This window comes from Schistocerca gregaria, chromosome 4, assembly GCF_023897955.1.
Source record: "Schistocerca gregaria isolate iqSchGreg1 chromosome 4, iqSchGreg1.2, whole genome shotgun sequence".
NCBI lineage: Eukaryota > Metazoa > Arthropoda > Insecta > Orthoptera > Acrididae > Schistocerca > Schistocerca gregaria.
In genome coordinates this window covers 510,204,382-510,222,184 of record NC_064923.1, presented here as the reverse complement: position 1 = coordinate 510,222,184, position 17,803 = coordinate 510,204,382, and positions in this window count along the sequence as shown.

The following is a 17,803-nucleotide window of genomic DNA, read 5'->3' as shown; positions in this document are numbered from 1 at the left end:
ATGGTTTATTTTGATATCGAAACATCTAAATCTCGGTGCAGGGCAATACAACTACTTGAAAATTTGATTTTGAACAGAAATATGTGGAGCTCACGCTACACGATGCGAAATCCAGGTTAGCCGGTAGGTCATACAACTCGTCCGTGAAAAGGCAACCCGTTTTCAGTGAGATGTACATATGCCATTAGCCAGCAAAAGCAATATGACTCAGATTGCAATGTTGGCCCTGAATATTGCTAATCTTTAGCCTTAGTCTTGCAAACTCTTATTGCAATTACACAGCAAATGGACATACAAGTTAATACATGTAACTTTCTGATAACACTGCTTGAAAATTCAAAAGATTGCACTTGAGTGAAGTCTTCTATTGGTATTAAGCCTCTAAACTGAAATGACATTACTTTCACAAATACCCTCTGACAATCACTGTAACTTAGAGTCGACATGAGCTTTGATGGTAAAATAGATTATCTGGCTTTTGTCATACTTCCATTAATACACTCCTGGAAATGGAAAAAAGAACACATTGACACCGGTGTGTCAGACCCACCATACTTGCTCCGGACACTGCGGGAGGGCTGTACAAGCAATGATCACACGCACGGCACAGCGGACACACCAGGAAACGCCGTGTTGGCCGTCGATGGCGCTAGCTGCACAGCATTTGTGCACCGCCGCCGTCAGTGTCAGCCAGTTTGCCGTGGCATACGGAGCTCCATCGCAGTCTTTAACACTGATAGCATGCCGCGACAGCGTGGACGTGAAACATATGTGCGGTTGACGGACTTTGAGCGAGGGCGTATAGTGGACATGCGGGAGGCCGGGTCGACGTACCGCCGAATTGCTCAACACGTGGGGCGTGAGGTCTCCACAGTACATCGATGTTGTCGCCAGTGGTCGGCGGAAGGTGCACGTGCCCGTCGACCTGGGACCGGACCGCAGCGATGCACGGATGCACGCCAAGACCGTAGGATCCAACGCAGTGCCGTAGGGGACCGCACCGCCACTTCCCAGCAAATTAGGGACACTGTTGCTCCTGGGGTATCGGCGAGGACCATTCGCAACCGTCTCCATGAAGCTGGGCTACGGTCCCGCACACCGTTAGGCCGTTTTCCGCTCACGCCCCAACATCGTGCAGCCCGCCTCCAGTGGTGTCGCGACAGGCGTGAATGGAGGGACGAATGGAGACCTGTCGTCTTCAGCGATGAGAGTCGCTTCTGCCTTGGTGCCAATGATGGTCGTATGCGTGTTTGGCGCCGTGCAGGTGAGCGCCACAATCAGGACTGCATACGACCGAGGCACACAGGGCCAACACCCGGCATCATTGTGTGGGGAGCGATCTCCTACACTGGGCGTACACCTCTGGTGATCGTCGAGGGGACACTGAATAGTGCACGGTACATCCAAACCGTCATCGAACCCATCGTTCTACCATTCCTAGACCGGCAAGGGAACTTGCTGTTCCAACAGGACAATGCACGTCCGCATGTATCCCGTGCCGCCCAACGTGCTCTAGAAGGTGTAAGTCAAGTACCCTGGCCAGCAAGATCTCCGGATCTGTCCCCCATTGAGCATGTTTGGGACTGGATGAAGCGTCGTGTCACGCGGTCTGCACGTCCAGCACGAACGCTGGTCCAACTGAGGCGCCAGGTGGAAATGGCATGGCAAGCCGTTCCACAGGACTACATCCAGCATCTCTACGATCGTCTCCATGGGAGAATAGCAGCCAGCATTGCTGCGAAAGGTGGATATACACTGTACTAGTGCCGACATTGTACATGTTCTGTTGCCTGTGTCTATGTGCCTGTGGTTCTGTCAGTGTCATCATGTGATGTATCTGACCCCAGGAATGTGTCAATAAAGTTTCCCCTTCGTGGGACAATGAATTCACGGTGTTCTTATTTCAATTTCCAGGAGTGTATAATCTCATTTTCTCAGTACCTTTCCTCAAAATCCTTTTTTAAATAACGCTGCTTCCACTTCACAGCAGGTGAGCTTCCATTCTTTTCAAGCCCAGTACATTGCCGTTCAGTCGAACAAACACTGCCACAACACCCTCTCTGACCTACTCTAGCAACACTTCTGACCTCAAACACAGTCTTACAAAGAATAGTGTTAGACCGAAAATACAGAGATTAAGTACATTTACGGTCGAAACTCCCTGAAAACCGTTATGGTACAAGAAATTTTTCTGGGGCTGCTAAGTGCAATGCTGGCCGATAGATTTGTCTTATATAAAAGGAAAGAACTGACTTTTCTATTCAATAATCGGGATGGCCAAGGATTTGAGAAGTTAGTGAATTCTTTAAATTGAGATGAATGTGAAAAGTTACTTTTTATGAGAAAGATTATTATTAACAGATTTTTTAAAACATTTACATGGGACGTGATGTAACAATACTACATATGCCCGAGGCTGCTTTTACCTTATCCTACAACGCTCAGGCTCCGCCATCGCTGCACACGACCGGCCCAGCCAACACGATACACCAGACACGACTGCTCGCAAGCAACAACTTACTCCTACTGCAACACAGTTCCTACTGCAGTCAATACTGCTCTTTGGTCTCAGATTCTCTTCTAGCTTACATATCGCAGGCTGCGCGTGAGCAATACATCGAATTTACATCAGCTCGAGTGCGCTAGCAACAAACTCTTTAATCATGGACCTCTTACAATATGCAACGTGCCTTTCATCCTCGACAACCTGTTTCCGTTGCCAACTTCGCGACAACACTCTGTACAAATGACAAAGTTTATTATTGCATCTTAAAGAATCCTGACAGTTGGGAATACTGCATCCTCAGTTACATGTCTAACCGTGCGCATTGCACCATTCACAGTGCATCGGGCGCCCGTCACTGGCACCAAAACATGCTTCTTTTCCACGATTTTAGTTTTCTTTGGTGACTGAGACACACTCCCTGCAACCCTGCGTGCTGCCGCCAAGCAGTCCTTCCTGATCCATGACGTCCAGGTGCATGGATCTTCTGACGACTCTGCTTCTGAGATCGACTTCTGCTCGCCTGTAAGCTGCTGCTGCCTCCGCAGCCCCTGCACCCGTAAGACATTGAGATTGCATCAGCCATACAGCCTTCCGCTTCCTCAACAGCGCCAATGTTGTACCCACGTCTGATGTTTTATGGCCGTCTTACCTCCGATTTTTCGGCTGGCGTTTGCCATGTGCCGCAAGAAAAACGCCGAAACACGGTTTGGTTGGCACCATTTGTCATCGCGCCACTGCCAACCCCATTAGCAGTATCACAACAAGGCCTCCCCGTACCCATACCCTGCGACGATGACGATGGTGTGCATTTTTTTTTCTTCAGGGGTGAGGGGGAGAGTGGGAGGAATGCGCTATAGATTGTATCTTTGTCGACCGCACACAGCTAAGTGGGAAATAAGACATTTTGTAAGTAGGCTGTTTAGATTTTTTTTATTGGTAACGCCACGTAGCGCTCTGCATGAAAAATCACTGACTGTGCTGTGCACAGTATGTGGGTGGTTGGCATTGTTTTCCGCCATTATAGTGTTGGGCAACTGGATGTTAACAACGAGTAGCGTTGCGCAGTTGGAGGTGAGCCGCCAGCAGTGGTGGGCATGGGAGACAGATGGCGGAGTTTTGTAATTTGTAAGACTGGATGTCATGAACTGCTATATATATTATGACTATTAAGGTAAATACATTGTTTGTTCTCTATCAAAATCTTTCATTTGCTAACTATGCCTGTCAGTAGTTAGTGCCTTCAGTAGTTTGATTCTTTTATTTAGCTGGCAGTAGTGGCGCTCGCTGTATTGCAGTAGTTCGAGTAACCAAGATTTTTGTGAGGTTAGCGATTTGTGAAACGTATAGGTTAATGTTAGTCAGGCCCATTTTTTTGTAGAGATTTTTGAAAGTCAGATTGCGTTGCGCTAAAAATATTGTGTGTCAGTTTAAGCACAGTTATGTATAATTGTTCTAAGGGGATGTTTCAATTTTAACTCCCCCCCCCTCCCCCTCGCACAGTCGTCCAACTCAATTCAAGAACTGGACGGAGAGAGAAGTGTGCGTTTCGATTTCGGTCCCGCAAAATTTTGTGTAGATTGCACTGGTACTTAATTGCCCAGCGCTTAGGTGTCTGTCCAGTCTCCAGTCGATATGATACATGCCGTGACAGTCGAAGGTAAGCAGTGAATGCAAGAGCGACACATTTTGCAGATACTGTTTGTATGCCCTGTTTAGTATATGACAGTGCTCCTGTCTCTTTGTCACAACAAAATAACTGCGTAGCACTCCAGAAGATAAGTTTATGACATTTTTTACTTGTGTAATCACGTATATCAACTATTAAACTACTACCTATTACTCCCCTATTTTAAGAGTACAGTTAACGAGTTCAAATTTATTTCCATGAACATATCTATTGAGTGGTTATTTTTTCACCGTGCGACAATGCACACAGTAGAAATTAGTCCAGTTACGGCGTAACCACAAACGCCGGAACGAATATGAAGAACGCAAGAGAAGAGAAGGCGGGGAAACGACGTCAGCCAATGATGCGCTGATTAGAAATGCACCACGACAAGAGCGGCCTCTACAAGAGGAGAATATAAGCGCCGCTTCTACCAGCCTCGGCTGCTCTGTATCGGCTCAGTACTGGGACAATATTAGCAGAGTTGTAGACCGGCACTCGCAGAACAGTTATTAGTGATCCCCATCCATTGCTTTTTTGTACATTATCTACAGCGAAGAACGTTAATGTTTGCATGTCGCCCAGCTCTTGCGACACTTGTTGTACATTCAAGTTAAGTATTGTCAAATCTGATTTATTGAAATAAAACTTTTAATGGTATTTGCTTGAATTGTTGTATAGTATTCCGAGAAGGCAGCATCGCTTAGGCACCCTATATGGGACGAGTGGGCAACACACCACAAGTCCCTCATTATCTTTATCTGCACAGAAAGTATCATTGGGGTTTTCTGTGGAATTCTTTTGGGAGCTATTCTGAACTGTTATCATAATTTTTGTCGCAAACTGGCCAATAATTTTTTTGCAAGATTAAAATTTTTCGGAGAAATTTTGTTCCTCGAAATACTGTTTTTCTCGAAAGTCGAGTATAAAATCCATCGGAGTCACAATATGCTGAAATAATGACTTATGCCAACATCAGTCCACACAGTTTTGATTCACGAATGCGCATAATCGAAGCTGCTCCGTTGCCGAATGGTCAACTATCTGAAGGTACGCTGGAAGCTCGTAAAACGGTTATAGCGTTACCGAGAACATCTTACATGCGAAAATTTCCTTGAGAAAAGGGTGTATGTCGTGTTGCGTCGGCCTCTGGCACCATCAAATCCATTTGCTCAGGAGTCTATAAAATAACAATTGAATCAAATAAACTGGTGCCACCTGAGGTAAAAGGTCTGCTTTCCCAACCACCTTCCAGAGGAAAAGCTGACTGCGTCCCATCTGAAAGCATTGTTATTTGCTACATTGCTTTTATCAAGGATATTACTTCCCTTGTAAATTACTCAGTGTGAACTAACTGCCCTCCAAAGTTAGGTTTATATCAACTAATAAGTGTATATATTGTATGTAAACATACTAATGGATCACCTTACTGTACACGTCTGCTTGTCTTTCTTGCCCACCCAAACTGATGAAGCAGCACGTACACTATTTTCAATCCAACTTGAAATCTCAGTAGACGCCCGAGAATACAACAACTTAACGAGTGGGAGAAAGGTATCGGTGGAGTTTACCGAAGGCCATTTGTCGCCTCACGATAGTCGGTAATTATTTATTTAACAAGATATATTTAGAAACATGAACACCATATAAGTCAATAATAACTGACAAATAGGGTTGAGGACAGCGAACAAAAGGACGAAATTTGTATGTTCTTTTTCTTTTTCAGGAGAAGTAATACTGCTTTAAAATAACAAGTGGAAGATTCATAAAAATACAGCCAGAAATGCCTTCAACCAGGCTAGTCTGACTGCGCTACAATTACGGACAGAGCATTACCATAACAATTTGAAAACAATTCATTACATAGCATACCTCAAACAAGGGCGGTGGCTCTTATGTAGAGAAAAAATCACAAACTCAGGTCTACCATTACACTAACTCGAGGGCGGCTCTGGCGCTAGCAATTTTGCAACTTTTCGAAGAGAAAAGTAACAATATTCAAAATTTTGCAAGTCCAGCATTTGACAGTATTTTAGAATTTACTCGTCCGTTGTTACAAGAAAGATCTGAAACGCTCTTTGGGCACTGAAACATTTGTAACAGAAGGTAGCAATGATTCAAAAATTTACTGCAATCCACAATTAAGAATTGAAATATCTTCAAATTAAGCAGCAATACAAGACAAGGCCGGGCTGGCGGAGGCAAGGCTTGGGTAAGATGGCTTAGGGTAGCGGGCACCGTGATTTAAACTTAAGTCCGAATGCCATAAGATTAACAAATTGACTTGGAGAGAGACGCAGTGGTAAGCGATGAGGCCTCGCAGCCTCAGTGGCTACCGCAAGACAAGAGGCGGAGCACTATGCCGCACTCACGTACAAAGCCGACGTGGGCTAGGCAAGCCCGGTGGATCGGCGGGTAGTGGATAACACGGCTGTGCTAACGACCCCAGTGCTAAGAACAACTCGGGAAACCAATGGCGGCCAAACAGACCGACATAATTCATGCATGACTGAGCATCGAGCAAGTAAATTCCCCAGGTCCAACACAAGAATACCAAATGCAAACTCCGCCCTAGACACCGACCGAAATCTGACTGTTACAGTGATTACGTGATTAAAACAAAGATTAACCGGTTAATAGTTTAACAGTAATTCGATTATACAGCCTACTGTTAACAGGACACCAGAAAACAAGTTCACTTAGGTAAGCTTAAAAGTAAGAAGAAATTCTTAAGCGCTAATACCTAAGACCGAGATCTCAGTAGTAATAAATTATACGACGGTAAAACGAACTCCTTCTTGTAGTAGAAGAGCTGGCTCTCACTAAGAACTTGCAACGTGAGCACCGGAAATGAGCCATCATTAATTTGGCCGCTGGCGTTTGCTTGACACGACTTTGCCCGATACACAAGTCGGGCAAATAAGAAAATTTGGCACTTTGAAGTTTAGGCTCGATATTCGACCTCAGTGGTCACTGATATATGCCTTAGAACATGTTGCAATCTACATCTACATCTACATCTACATCCATACTCCGCAAGCCACCTGACGGTGTGTGGCGGAGGGTACCCTGAGTACCTCTATCGGTTCTCCCTTCTATTCCAGTCTCGTATTGTACGTGGAAAGAAGGATTGTCGGTATGCTTCTGTGTGGGCTCTAATCTCTTAATTTCAACCCCAGCAATAATCACAAGATCGCCGAAATGCTGACCAAATTGCAATAAAAGGAAAACACAATTTAAATACACTCAAGTATATCATGGTAAGGCGAGTTCACGCGGAGAGGAGGAGAGCGAATTTAGTAGCTTGAGTACGGAGCGACGGAGAACAGCTGGCAAACCAGCCTTACGAAAACAAGTCCAGCACCGGCTCACAGCTGCCACAATCCGCAAACAGGAGCACTTTGCTCAGCCGGCCAGAGTGGCCGTGCGTTTGTAGGCGCTACAGTCTGGAACCAAACGACCGCTACGGTCGCAGGTTCGAATCCTGCCTCGGGCATGGATGTGTGTGATGTCCTTAGGTTAGTTAGGTTTAAGTAGTTCTAAGTTCTAAGCGACTGATGACCTCAGAAGTCGCGTAGTACTCAGAGCCATTTGAACCATTTGAAGCACTTTACTCAAAAATGAGGGCGGGTGGCTTCCCGGGAAAATCAACGTCATCACAACACCCACTTTACCAGACGGTCAGTCGAAACCGCGGACAGTCAATCTGCCGCAACACCATAGCGCCCGATACTCTACACCAACACGGCCCCGTACAAGTAGGCGCCCACTTGGAGGAGCTAACGCGAATAATCATTTCCCGTAATGGCGTGCTCACCGTTCGTCACACGTTCTTCTCTCCCGCTGGAGCACCGTCCGTCAACAAACCGCCTCCATCTTCCTCAACCAAAGTGCGAACTACAAAAAAGCCGAAGCGTCACTCGGTGACGTGACACGACAACGGATCGGGCCAGTAAGCAACGATACAACAGCTCGGAAAACGAGCCAACAGGGCTCACAACTCTAGTTTATTTGCTGTCTATGTGAAGATCTAAGTTATACAAAGACCTATGTACTGCTAACTAAACGCACATCAAGAAACGTGTATACGGTATATCTATACTCTCTGAACTGAGTGAGCCTTTTATTTAATAGACGGCAACGTGGTATAATCGCTGAATGAACTGCTGAAGTAGTGCCTGCTCACACAGCACATTGACGCTCTGCTTGAGACGGAATATTACAATGCATGTTTATCCCTCGACTTCTTTTACATTAAAGAAGTAAAAGAAATCAATCCGTCTCAAGCAGAGCAACACACACGAACACACATATTTACAGGGCGGTCCACTGATCGTCGCCATGCAATTCCTGGCGCACATAAATATGGTACGGGTGCAATCGATGTTGATGTAGCATTCTCAACACCGACATTTTAGAGATTCCCGATTCTCGCGGTATTTGTCTGGTGCTGATGTGTGGATTAGCCGTGACAGCAGCATTTGTTGCAAGTCGTGGTTGACATTTCACATGTGGCTGAACACTTGCTGTTTCCTTAAATAACGTAACTATCCGGCGAACGGTCCGGTCACTTGGATGATGTCGTCCAGGATACCGAGCAGCATACATAACACACGCCCGTTGGGCGTTTTGATCACAATAGCCAAACACCAACACGATATCGACCTTTTCTGCAATTGGTAAACGGTCCCCTTTAACACGTGTAATGTATCACGAGACAACTACCCTCCACACTGGAGGAATGTTACGTGATACCACGTACTTATACGTTTGTGACTATTACTGTGCCATTTAGCCAGGTGGAGTGGTCGTGCGGTTGTAGGCACTACAGTCTGGAACCGAGCGACCGCTACGGTCACAGGTTCGAATCCTGCCTCAGGCATGGATGTGTTGGTGTCCTTAGGTTAGTTAGGTTTAATTAGTTCTAAGTTTTAGGCGACTGATGACCTCAAAAGTTAAGTCGCATAGTGCTCAGAGCCGTTTGAACCATTTTTGCGCCATCTATCACAAAGCGAAAAAAGTAGTCCAACTAAAACATTCATATTGCTTTACGTACTACACGAATATGTAATAAAAAACTAGGGTTGCTATTTAAACAGACACAGTTGATATTCGTTTGACCTATGGAAGAGCCATCTAGCGGACCAACCATAGCGCCATCTGCGTTCCCCCTTCAAGCTAGACAAGTTTCGTTCTTTGTAGTTTTTTCGTTTGATGCTTATTTCGTGCGATATTTGACCTGGTCGCTATATACTCGTGTGTTTAAATGTTGTAGTTACGTCTGTTTTGTTTCTATTTTATGAACTATGTATATATTACCATAATTTTAAGTAACGTACAACACATACACACATCGACTCTCTTCTTGAGACGTTCGAACACACACACACACACACACACACACACACACACACACACACACACACGTGTGTTTAAACGTTTTAGTTACGTCTGTGTTGTAACTATTTTATGACATGTGCCCAGAGATATTTATGTTAATGTAAAATCAAACGAACTAGGAAGGGCGGGACGAATGATGACAAATGAATAAAAAGATAAACAGATCTGATAATTATCTGTGTGAAAAGTACGTCTACGTTATAAGTGTTGAAATGCCTATGTATTTGCCGTATTACAAGGAATACTGTTATTTAAAAAAGTAATTTACGCAAGCATTGTTGTCTTAGGAGACGTTGAAATGTAAGGACGTAATAAGTCCAATGCAGCGTTATTCGAGTAGTCCATCGATTGTCCAGTAGTTCAAATGAAAGTTGGGTAGACGATATGTTCAAGCGAAAACAATATATGTTGCCGTTAACTGTCCTACATAAATATTATAGTGAGAAACTGCCAAATTGCAGCGATTATCATACATACACTAGCCCTCTGCAGTCGTATACGTGATTGTAGCAATAATTAAGGAACAGTTGCCATGTTGGGTACAAACGTCGCAAAATCACTCACCCAAGATTACTATCACTCGCCATACACATACAACATGCGACTTCGATACGTTTTTGATCACAGATACCATAAACAATAGAAGCGATTGAACCGTAGAATCTTACGTGTTCCTCGAAAGTGGATCAGATATTAATATTTCGAATCATTAAAGGGACTCAAGATTTCCTCCCACATCACACGAATTAAATTAATTTAGGAACAATCTCACAGCGGAATTACTTGAAAGATGGTGATAATGTTCATTTAGTGGTCCAGTAGTGTTTGTATACTACACATCACGCATTCTTACAGACACACACATATAGATAAATTTTATGTTTGTCTGATGCAATGAACAAAATTGTCCGGGAAATACCTACAAACAGTTCAGAACAGAGAGAGATAGAGAGAAGAAGAGAGATACATGGTGTAAATTTTAAGTTGACAAACCAGAATAATTCGAAAAATAAGGTTCACAAGAAAAAATGTGTAGAATCCAAAGTTGATTATTTTCGAGGGAGACATCTGCTGGTGCTAAAGTTAGCCCACCACGCCAGTCCCCTGGTGGTGGGGCGGGAGGCAACTTTAAAATTTCAAATTGGAACCGCCATTTTTATTGCAGAATCAGATTCTACATAAAAAACACACGTGCATTTTGTCTTAAACATTTGTTGTGATTTTTGGTAGTTGGCGCTGTAATTCAAGAAAATCCATGTTCTCAATTTCGCGTGGAAAATACTTATTTACTCCGTAAATTTTGATTCGCTAAAACTAAAACTCTCCCTCTCTCTCCATAGGGTGGGATTTGAGAGAGAGGAATTAGAGTACTACATATCTTGACCCAAATATTAATTTTTCCCGCAGATTCGGATACGTTTTGTTTGTTTCGTGGTCAACATTCGTAAGACTCTAATTCCTCTGTCTCAAATCCCACCATATCGGGAGAGAGGGAGAGTTTTAGTCTTAGCGAATCAAAATTTACGATGTAAATAAGTATTTTTTACTTATCCGTAATAATTTTCCACGCAAAAATGAGAAATTGGATTTCCTTAAATTACAGCGCCAACTACCAAGAATCAAAACAAATCTTTAAGACAAAATTAACGTAGTTTTTTATGTAGAATCTGATTCTGCAATAAAAAAAATGGCGGTTCCAATTTGAAGTTTTAAAGTTGCCTCCCGCCCCACCGCCAGGGGGCTGGGGTGGCGGGCTAATTTTAGCCCCAGCTAAAATCCCCCTGGAAAATAATCAATTTTGGATTCTACAAATGTTTCCGCATGAAGCTTATTTTTCGAGTTATTCTGGTTTGTCAACTTAAAATTTACGCCCTGTACACAAAGATAAACCGCAGTTTACAGAACTGTCTGTGATTTTTGCAACTAGTCTAATCTTCGTGACGAGTAGCACAAAAGTTCTATTAGTACAAACGATTCTGGACTGTGAAACATGTACAGGTGTCAATGTTGTGTACATGAATGTTTAGCTGTTTTTTTTTTTTTTTTTTTTTTAATTTGGGATTGTGCCGATGTAAAGCCTAAGACTAATTTTGTCAACAGCTAAAAATAAGTAGTTATTTATCTACTCTCCCATATCATAACAGTTACCAGTTGACATCGAATGTTATGCAGCGTTAGCGTAGTTAGTTCTTACTACAGTCGCGAGCCGAGAATTTGTTTCTCTTATTTCATTTATTAGAATATTTTTGATATCAAATAGCGTATTTGCGGAAATAAAAGTGCCATTCGTCTTGAAAGGCAGTCTCTATGTATAGTAACGCTTTCGATGAGAGCTCCTGTCCAAACTCTCGCAGCTGGCCGTGAATTTGACTTGCCGGCGGATCTATTTTAAGCCGGCGTTCCCCGGAGCGAACGGACACGGTGCGTGCGCGCAGAGCAAGTTGGGCCGTGTGTCAAACTCAAGTTTGGACAAGTAGCGACCCAAGTTTGCTCCCGTAACCCAATCCACCAACTGTCACGTAGCGTGCCGTTCCCTGCAGCTGGCACGCCTTCCGAACGAGGTCTTAATAGTTCAGCCGAAGGGGTTGGTTGGTTATTCCCTTCACTGGAACGCTGGAACTCCAGGAACTTTCAGCGCAGTATGTGAGAACGGTGAAAACTGACGTGTTGACGTGTTCATTTCTGATGTTAATGGACTACTTTGTTTTACTGTTGGGATGTAAGACAGTGATTCAGTCTTTCGTTTCTACTGTTCGATCTACACATGGAAGAAACAATGACGGAATTACAAGAAAAGTTCAAGAGTGGAATTAAGATTCAGGTTGAAAGGATACCAATGATAGGATTCGCTGATGACATTGTTACCCCCAAGAGAAAATGAAGAATTACAGGATCTGTTAAATGGTATGAACGGTCTAATGAGTACAGAATATGAATTGAGACTAAATTAGAAGAAGGTCAAGACGAGATGCAGCAGAAATGAATACAGCGATAAATGTAATATGCAGATCTGTGGTGACGATGTAGAGGAAGTTCGAGAATTCTTCTACTTTGGAAGTAAAATAATCCATGACGGACGAAGAGCGGATGACAAAAGAAGAGACAGGACAGGCAAAGAGAGCAGTCCTGCTGAAGAGCCATTTGTTAGTTAGATACATGTTCCATAGATCATTTGAACGATTATGTTATCGAAGTGATGTGGAACAAATTAGTTTACATGTTACATATACATGATTGGTCTTAACATTAATGAACACATTATTCTTTTAATCATATTCACGAACTGCACTTAAAAACTACTTTCTCTTTTATTTTACTGGATAACGGTTTTTAAGCAGAAATTCATCAGTGGAATAGACGTTGTCCAGGAGAAATGATTTCAAGTTAGATTTAAAACTTTCTTTGCTGCCTGTCAAATATTTTATACTATTAGGCAAATCACCAAACATTTTTCTTGCTGCATATTGAACTCCTATCTGAGCCAGTGAGAGCTTTAATAATGGGTATTAAAATTAATTTTTCCCTCTAGTGTTGTGGACATTGGCATCATTGTTCTTCTCAAATTGTGTTGGATTATTTATGACGAATTTCATTAGCGAGCGGATGTGTTGTGTCAGTGCAGTTAAAATGCGAACCTCCTTGAAGAGGTACCTACATGACGTTCGTATGTGAATATCAGTTACTATTCTCGCTTTTGTGCAAACAATACTGCCTTCCCAAAAGATGAGGTACCTCAGCAAAATTATCCCATAAGGCGTTACTGAGTCGAAAACGCAAAATATGTCAGGAAGCTGATTCATTTATATCCAAGATTAGCTGTTAAACGAAGATTTAAAGTAGCAGCACTTCATTGTCTGAGAAGCTCAAATTATTCATCTTCCAGTTAAAGTTCTCCTGAAATGTACAGTCATAAATTTGGAGCATTATACCGTATTTACTGACTCCAGGTGTTACATCAATTTTTGGTATGAATATATTTGTTGTACAGAACTGGACATAGTGCGTTTTCCGATAACCACTTTATAATTCTTTGGAAAGTACCATTCACCATCTCTTCTGTTGCTTTCTCACTAATGGGATTTATTCTAGCACCAGTATCGTCTGATAAAAATACAAGTTCTGCTTGTCGAATGTTAAGTGGAAGGTAATTCAAATACGTAAGGAATATGAGTGGACACAAAATATAGTTATGTGGGACTCCCCTTGTGATTTCTCTCCTGTCACTAAATTTTCTTTTCTTCAGACATTGTTTGATTTATTCAGCACTTACTTCAACATTCAGTTTGTTAAGTATGATCAAAACCAGTTGTTCATGAGGCCAGCAGCTCCATAAAAAAAGAGTTTTTCTGGGAAAGTTGCATGATCTCAACAACCAAATAACTTGGAAAGATCACAAACAAAACCAACTGGCAATATTTAATTGTTTAAGGCTTGAACTAATTGGTGAATGGGCGCACAAGCAGCATTCTTAGTCGAGCAAACCTCCTGCAAAACTGCGATATGCTTAGTAAATTGTTTCCACTAAGTGTGACACTACTCTTGAGCACACTACTTTTCGAATATTTTGCTGAAAATAAGTCACAAAGTCAACTTGACGCTGATTGTTTTTGTCTGTTTTGGCGCCTTTCGTTTGAAGGGCTTACCTATTGCATATTTTAACATGTTTGTAAATTTTTTTGTGTCAGTGACACCTTGCATATATCACTAATTGCGTTACATACACTCCTGGAAATGGAAAAAGGAACACATTGACACCGTTGTGTCAGACCCACCATACTTGCTCCAGACACTGCGAGAGGGCTGTACAAGCAATGATCACACGCACGGCGCAGCGGACACACCAGGAACCGCGGTGTTGGCCGTCGAATGGCGCTAGCTGCGCAGCATTTGTGCACCGCCGCCGTTAGTGTCAGCCAGTTTGCCGTGGCATACGGAGCTCCACCGCAGTCTTTAACACTGGTAGCATGCCGCGACAGCGAGGACGTCAACCGTATGTGCAGTTGACGGACTTTGAGCGAGGGCGTATAGTGGGCATGCGGGAGGCCGGGTGGACGTACCGCCGAATTGCTCAACACGTGGGGCGTGAGGTATCCACAGTACATCGATGTTGTCGCCAGTGGTCGGCGGAAGGTGCACGTGCCCGTCGACCTGGGACCGGACCGCAGCGACACACGGATGCACGCCAAGACCGTAGGATCCTACGCAGTGCCGTAGGGTACCGCACCGCCACTTCCCAGCAAATTAGGGACACTGTTGCTCCTGCGGTATCGGCGAGGACCATTCGCAACCGTCCCCATGAAGCTGGGTTACGGTCCCGCACAACGTTAGGCCGTCTTCAGCTCACGCCCCAACATCGTGCAGCCCACCTCCAGTGGTGTGGCGACAGGCGTGAATGGAGGGACGAATGGAGACGTGTCCTCTTCAGTGATGAGAGTCGCTTCTGCCTTGGTGCCAATGATGGTCGTATGCGTGTTTGGCGCCGTGCACGTGAGCGCCACAATCAGGACTGCATACGACCGAGGCACACAGGGCCAACACCCGGCATCATGGTGTGGGGAGCGATCTCCTACACTGGCCGTACACCTCTGGTGAGCGTCGACACTGAATAGTGCAAGGTACATCCAAACCGTCATCGAACCCATCGTTCTACAATTCCTAGACCGGCAAGGGAACTTGCTGTTCCAACAGGACAATGCACGTCCGCATGTATCCCGTGCCACCCAACGTGCTCTAGAAGGTGTAAGTCAACTACCCTGGCCACCAAGATCTCCGGATCTCTCACCCATTGAGCATGTTTGGGACTGGATGAAGCGTCGTCTTACGCGGTCTGCACGTCCAGCACGAACGCTGGTCCAGCTGAGGCGCCAGGTGGAAATGGCATGGCAAGCCGTTCCACAGGACTACATCCAGCATCTCTACGATCGTCTCCATGGGAGAATAGCAGCTTGCATTGCTGCGAAAGGTGGATATACACTGTACTAGTGCCGACATTGTGCATGCTCTGTTGCCTGTGTCTATGTGCCTGTGGTTCTGTCAGTGTGATCATGTGATGTATCTGACCCCAGGAATGTGTCAATAAAATTTCCACTTCCTGTGACCATGAATTCACGGTGTTCTTATTTCAATTTCCAGGAGTGTATTAAGGTGGAACAACTTTTCACAATTCTGTTGGAAATTCCATCAACACCAGACCTATTTTCCTTTCTTAGAATTTTTGTAATTCCATTACATGTAGTGAAGTATATGTTGGCTACTTCTAATTCCTTAAATTTTTGTGGAAATACATATTTTTATATCTTCTATTGCGTCTTCAACTGAATAATTTAACCCCATTCTAGCTGCTGCATTTGGAAAGTTATTTTTTAAAGTATTTGTAACTTGTAAGTTATCAGTCATATACTGTAATTTAGTTTAATGGTATCTTATTTCCTGTTTGACACTGTCGCATGTGGTTTTAATCTTATTGTCTGTATTGTCTGCGTTATCTATTTCTTACACCACTTGGATAAATCTGAACAGTTTAATGTGTTTCCTTTATATGCTACAGTGTTTTTTTGTAATAGGCAATTGATGTCAGGTCCTATCTTACATTTACCTTTATACACTCCTGGAAATTGAAATAAGAACACCGTGAATTCATTGTCCCAGGAAGGGGAAACTTTATTGACACATTCCTGGGGTCAGATACATCACATGATCACACTGACAGAACCACAGGCACATAGACACAGGCAACAGAGCATGCACAATGGCGGCACTAGTACAGTGTATATCCACCTTTCGCAGCAATGCAGGCTGCTATTCTCCCATGGAGACGATCGTAGAGATGCTGGATGTAATCCTGTGGAATGGCTTGCCATGCCATTTCCACCTGGCGCCTCAGTTGGACCAGCGTTCGTGCCGGACGTGCAGACCACGTGAGACGACGCTTCATCCAGTCCCAAACATGCTCAATGGGGGACAGATCCGGAGATCTTGGTGGCCAGGGTAGTTGACTTACACCTTCTAGAGCACGTTGGGTGGCACGGGATACATGCGGACGTGCATTGTCCTGTTGGAACAGCAAGTTCCCTTGCCGGTCTAGGAATGGTAGAACGATGGGTTCGATGACGGTTTGGATGTATCGTACACTATTCAGTGTCCCCTCGACGATCACCAGAGGTGTACGGCCAGTGTAGGAGATGGCTCCCCACACCATGATGCCGGGTGTTGGCCCTGTGTGCCTTGGTCGTATGCAGTCCTGATTGTGGCGCTCACCTGCACGGCGCCAAACACGCATACGACCATCATTGGCACCAAGGCAGAAGCGACTCTCATCGCTGAAGACGACACGTCTCCATTCGTCCCTCCATTCACGCCTGTCGCGACACCACTGGAGGCGGGCTGCACGATGTTGGGGCGTGAGCGGAAGACGGCCTAACGGTGTGCGGGGCCGTAGCCCAGCTTCATGGAGACGGTTGGGAATGGTCCTCGCCGATACCCCAGGAGCAACAGTGTCCCTAATTTGCTGGGAAGTGGCGGTGCGGTCCCCTGCGTAGGATCCTACGGTCTTGGCGTGCATCCGTGTGTCGCTGCGGTCCGGTCCCAGGTCGACGGGCACGTGCAGCTTCCGTCGACCACTGGCGACAACATCGATGTACTGTGGAGGCCTCACGCCCCACGTGATGAGCAATTCGGCGGTACGTCCACCCGGCCTCCCGCATGCCCACTATACGCCCTCGCTCAAAGTCCGTCAACTGCACATACGGTTCACGTCCACGTTGTCGCGGCATGCTACCAGTGTTAAAGACTGCGATGGAGCTCCGTATGCCACGGCAAACTGGCTGACACTGACGGTGGCGGTGGACAAATGCTGCGCAGCTATCACCATTCGACGGCCAACACCGCGGTTCCTGGTGTGTCCGCTGTGCCGTGCGTGTGATCATTGCTTGTACAGCCCTCTCGCAGTGTCCGGAGCAAGTGTGGTGGGTCTGACACACCGGTGTCAATGTGTTCTTTTTTCCATTTCCAGGAGTGTATAATTTTCACTCTTCCTGTTACACGAGATTTTAATTCCCTTAGTAATACATAGTTTACTTACTTTTTAAAAGAATCCTGTGATTAACATTTTAGGAAAAGGATTTTCAAATACTGGCACAAGTTGCTATCGAATAAACTGAAGCTGACAGTACCATTTCTGCCTCCACCTTTTATTATTATGTGCTCATCTTCTCATCGCTGTTTAACTGCTA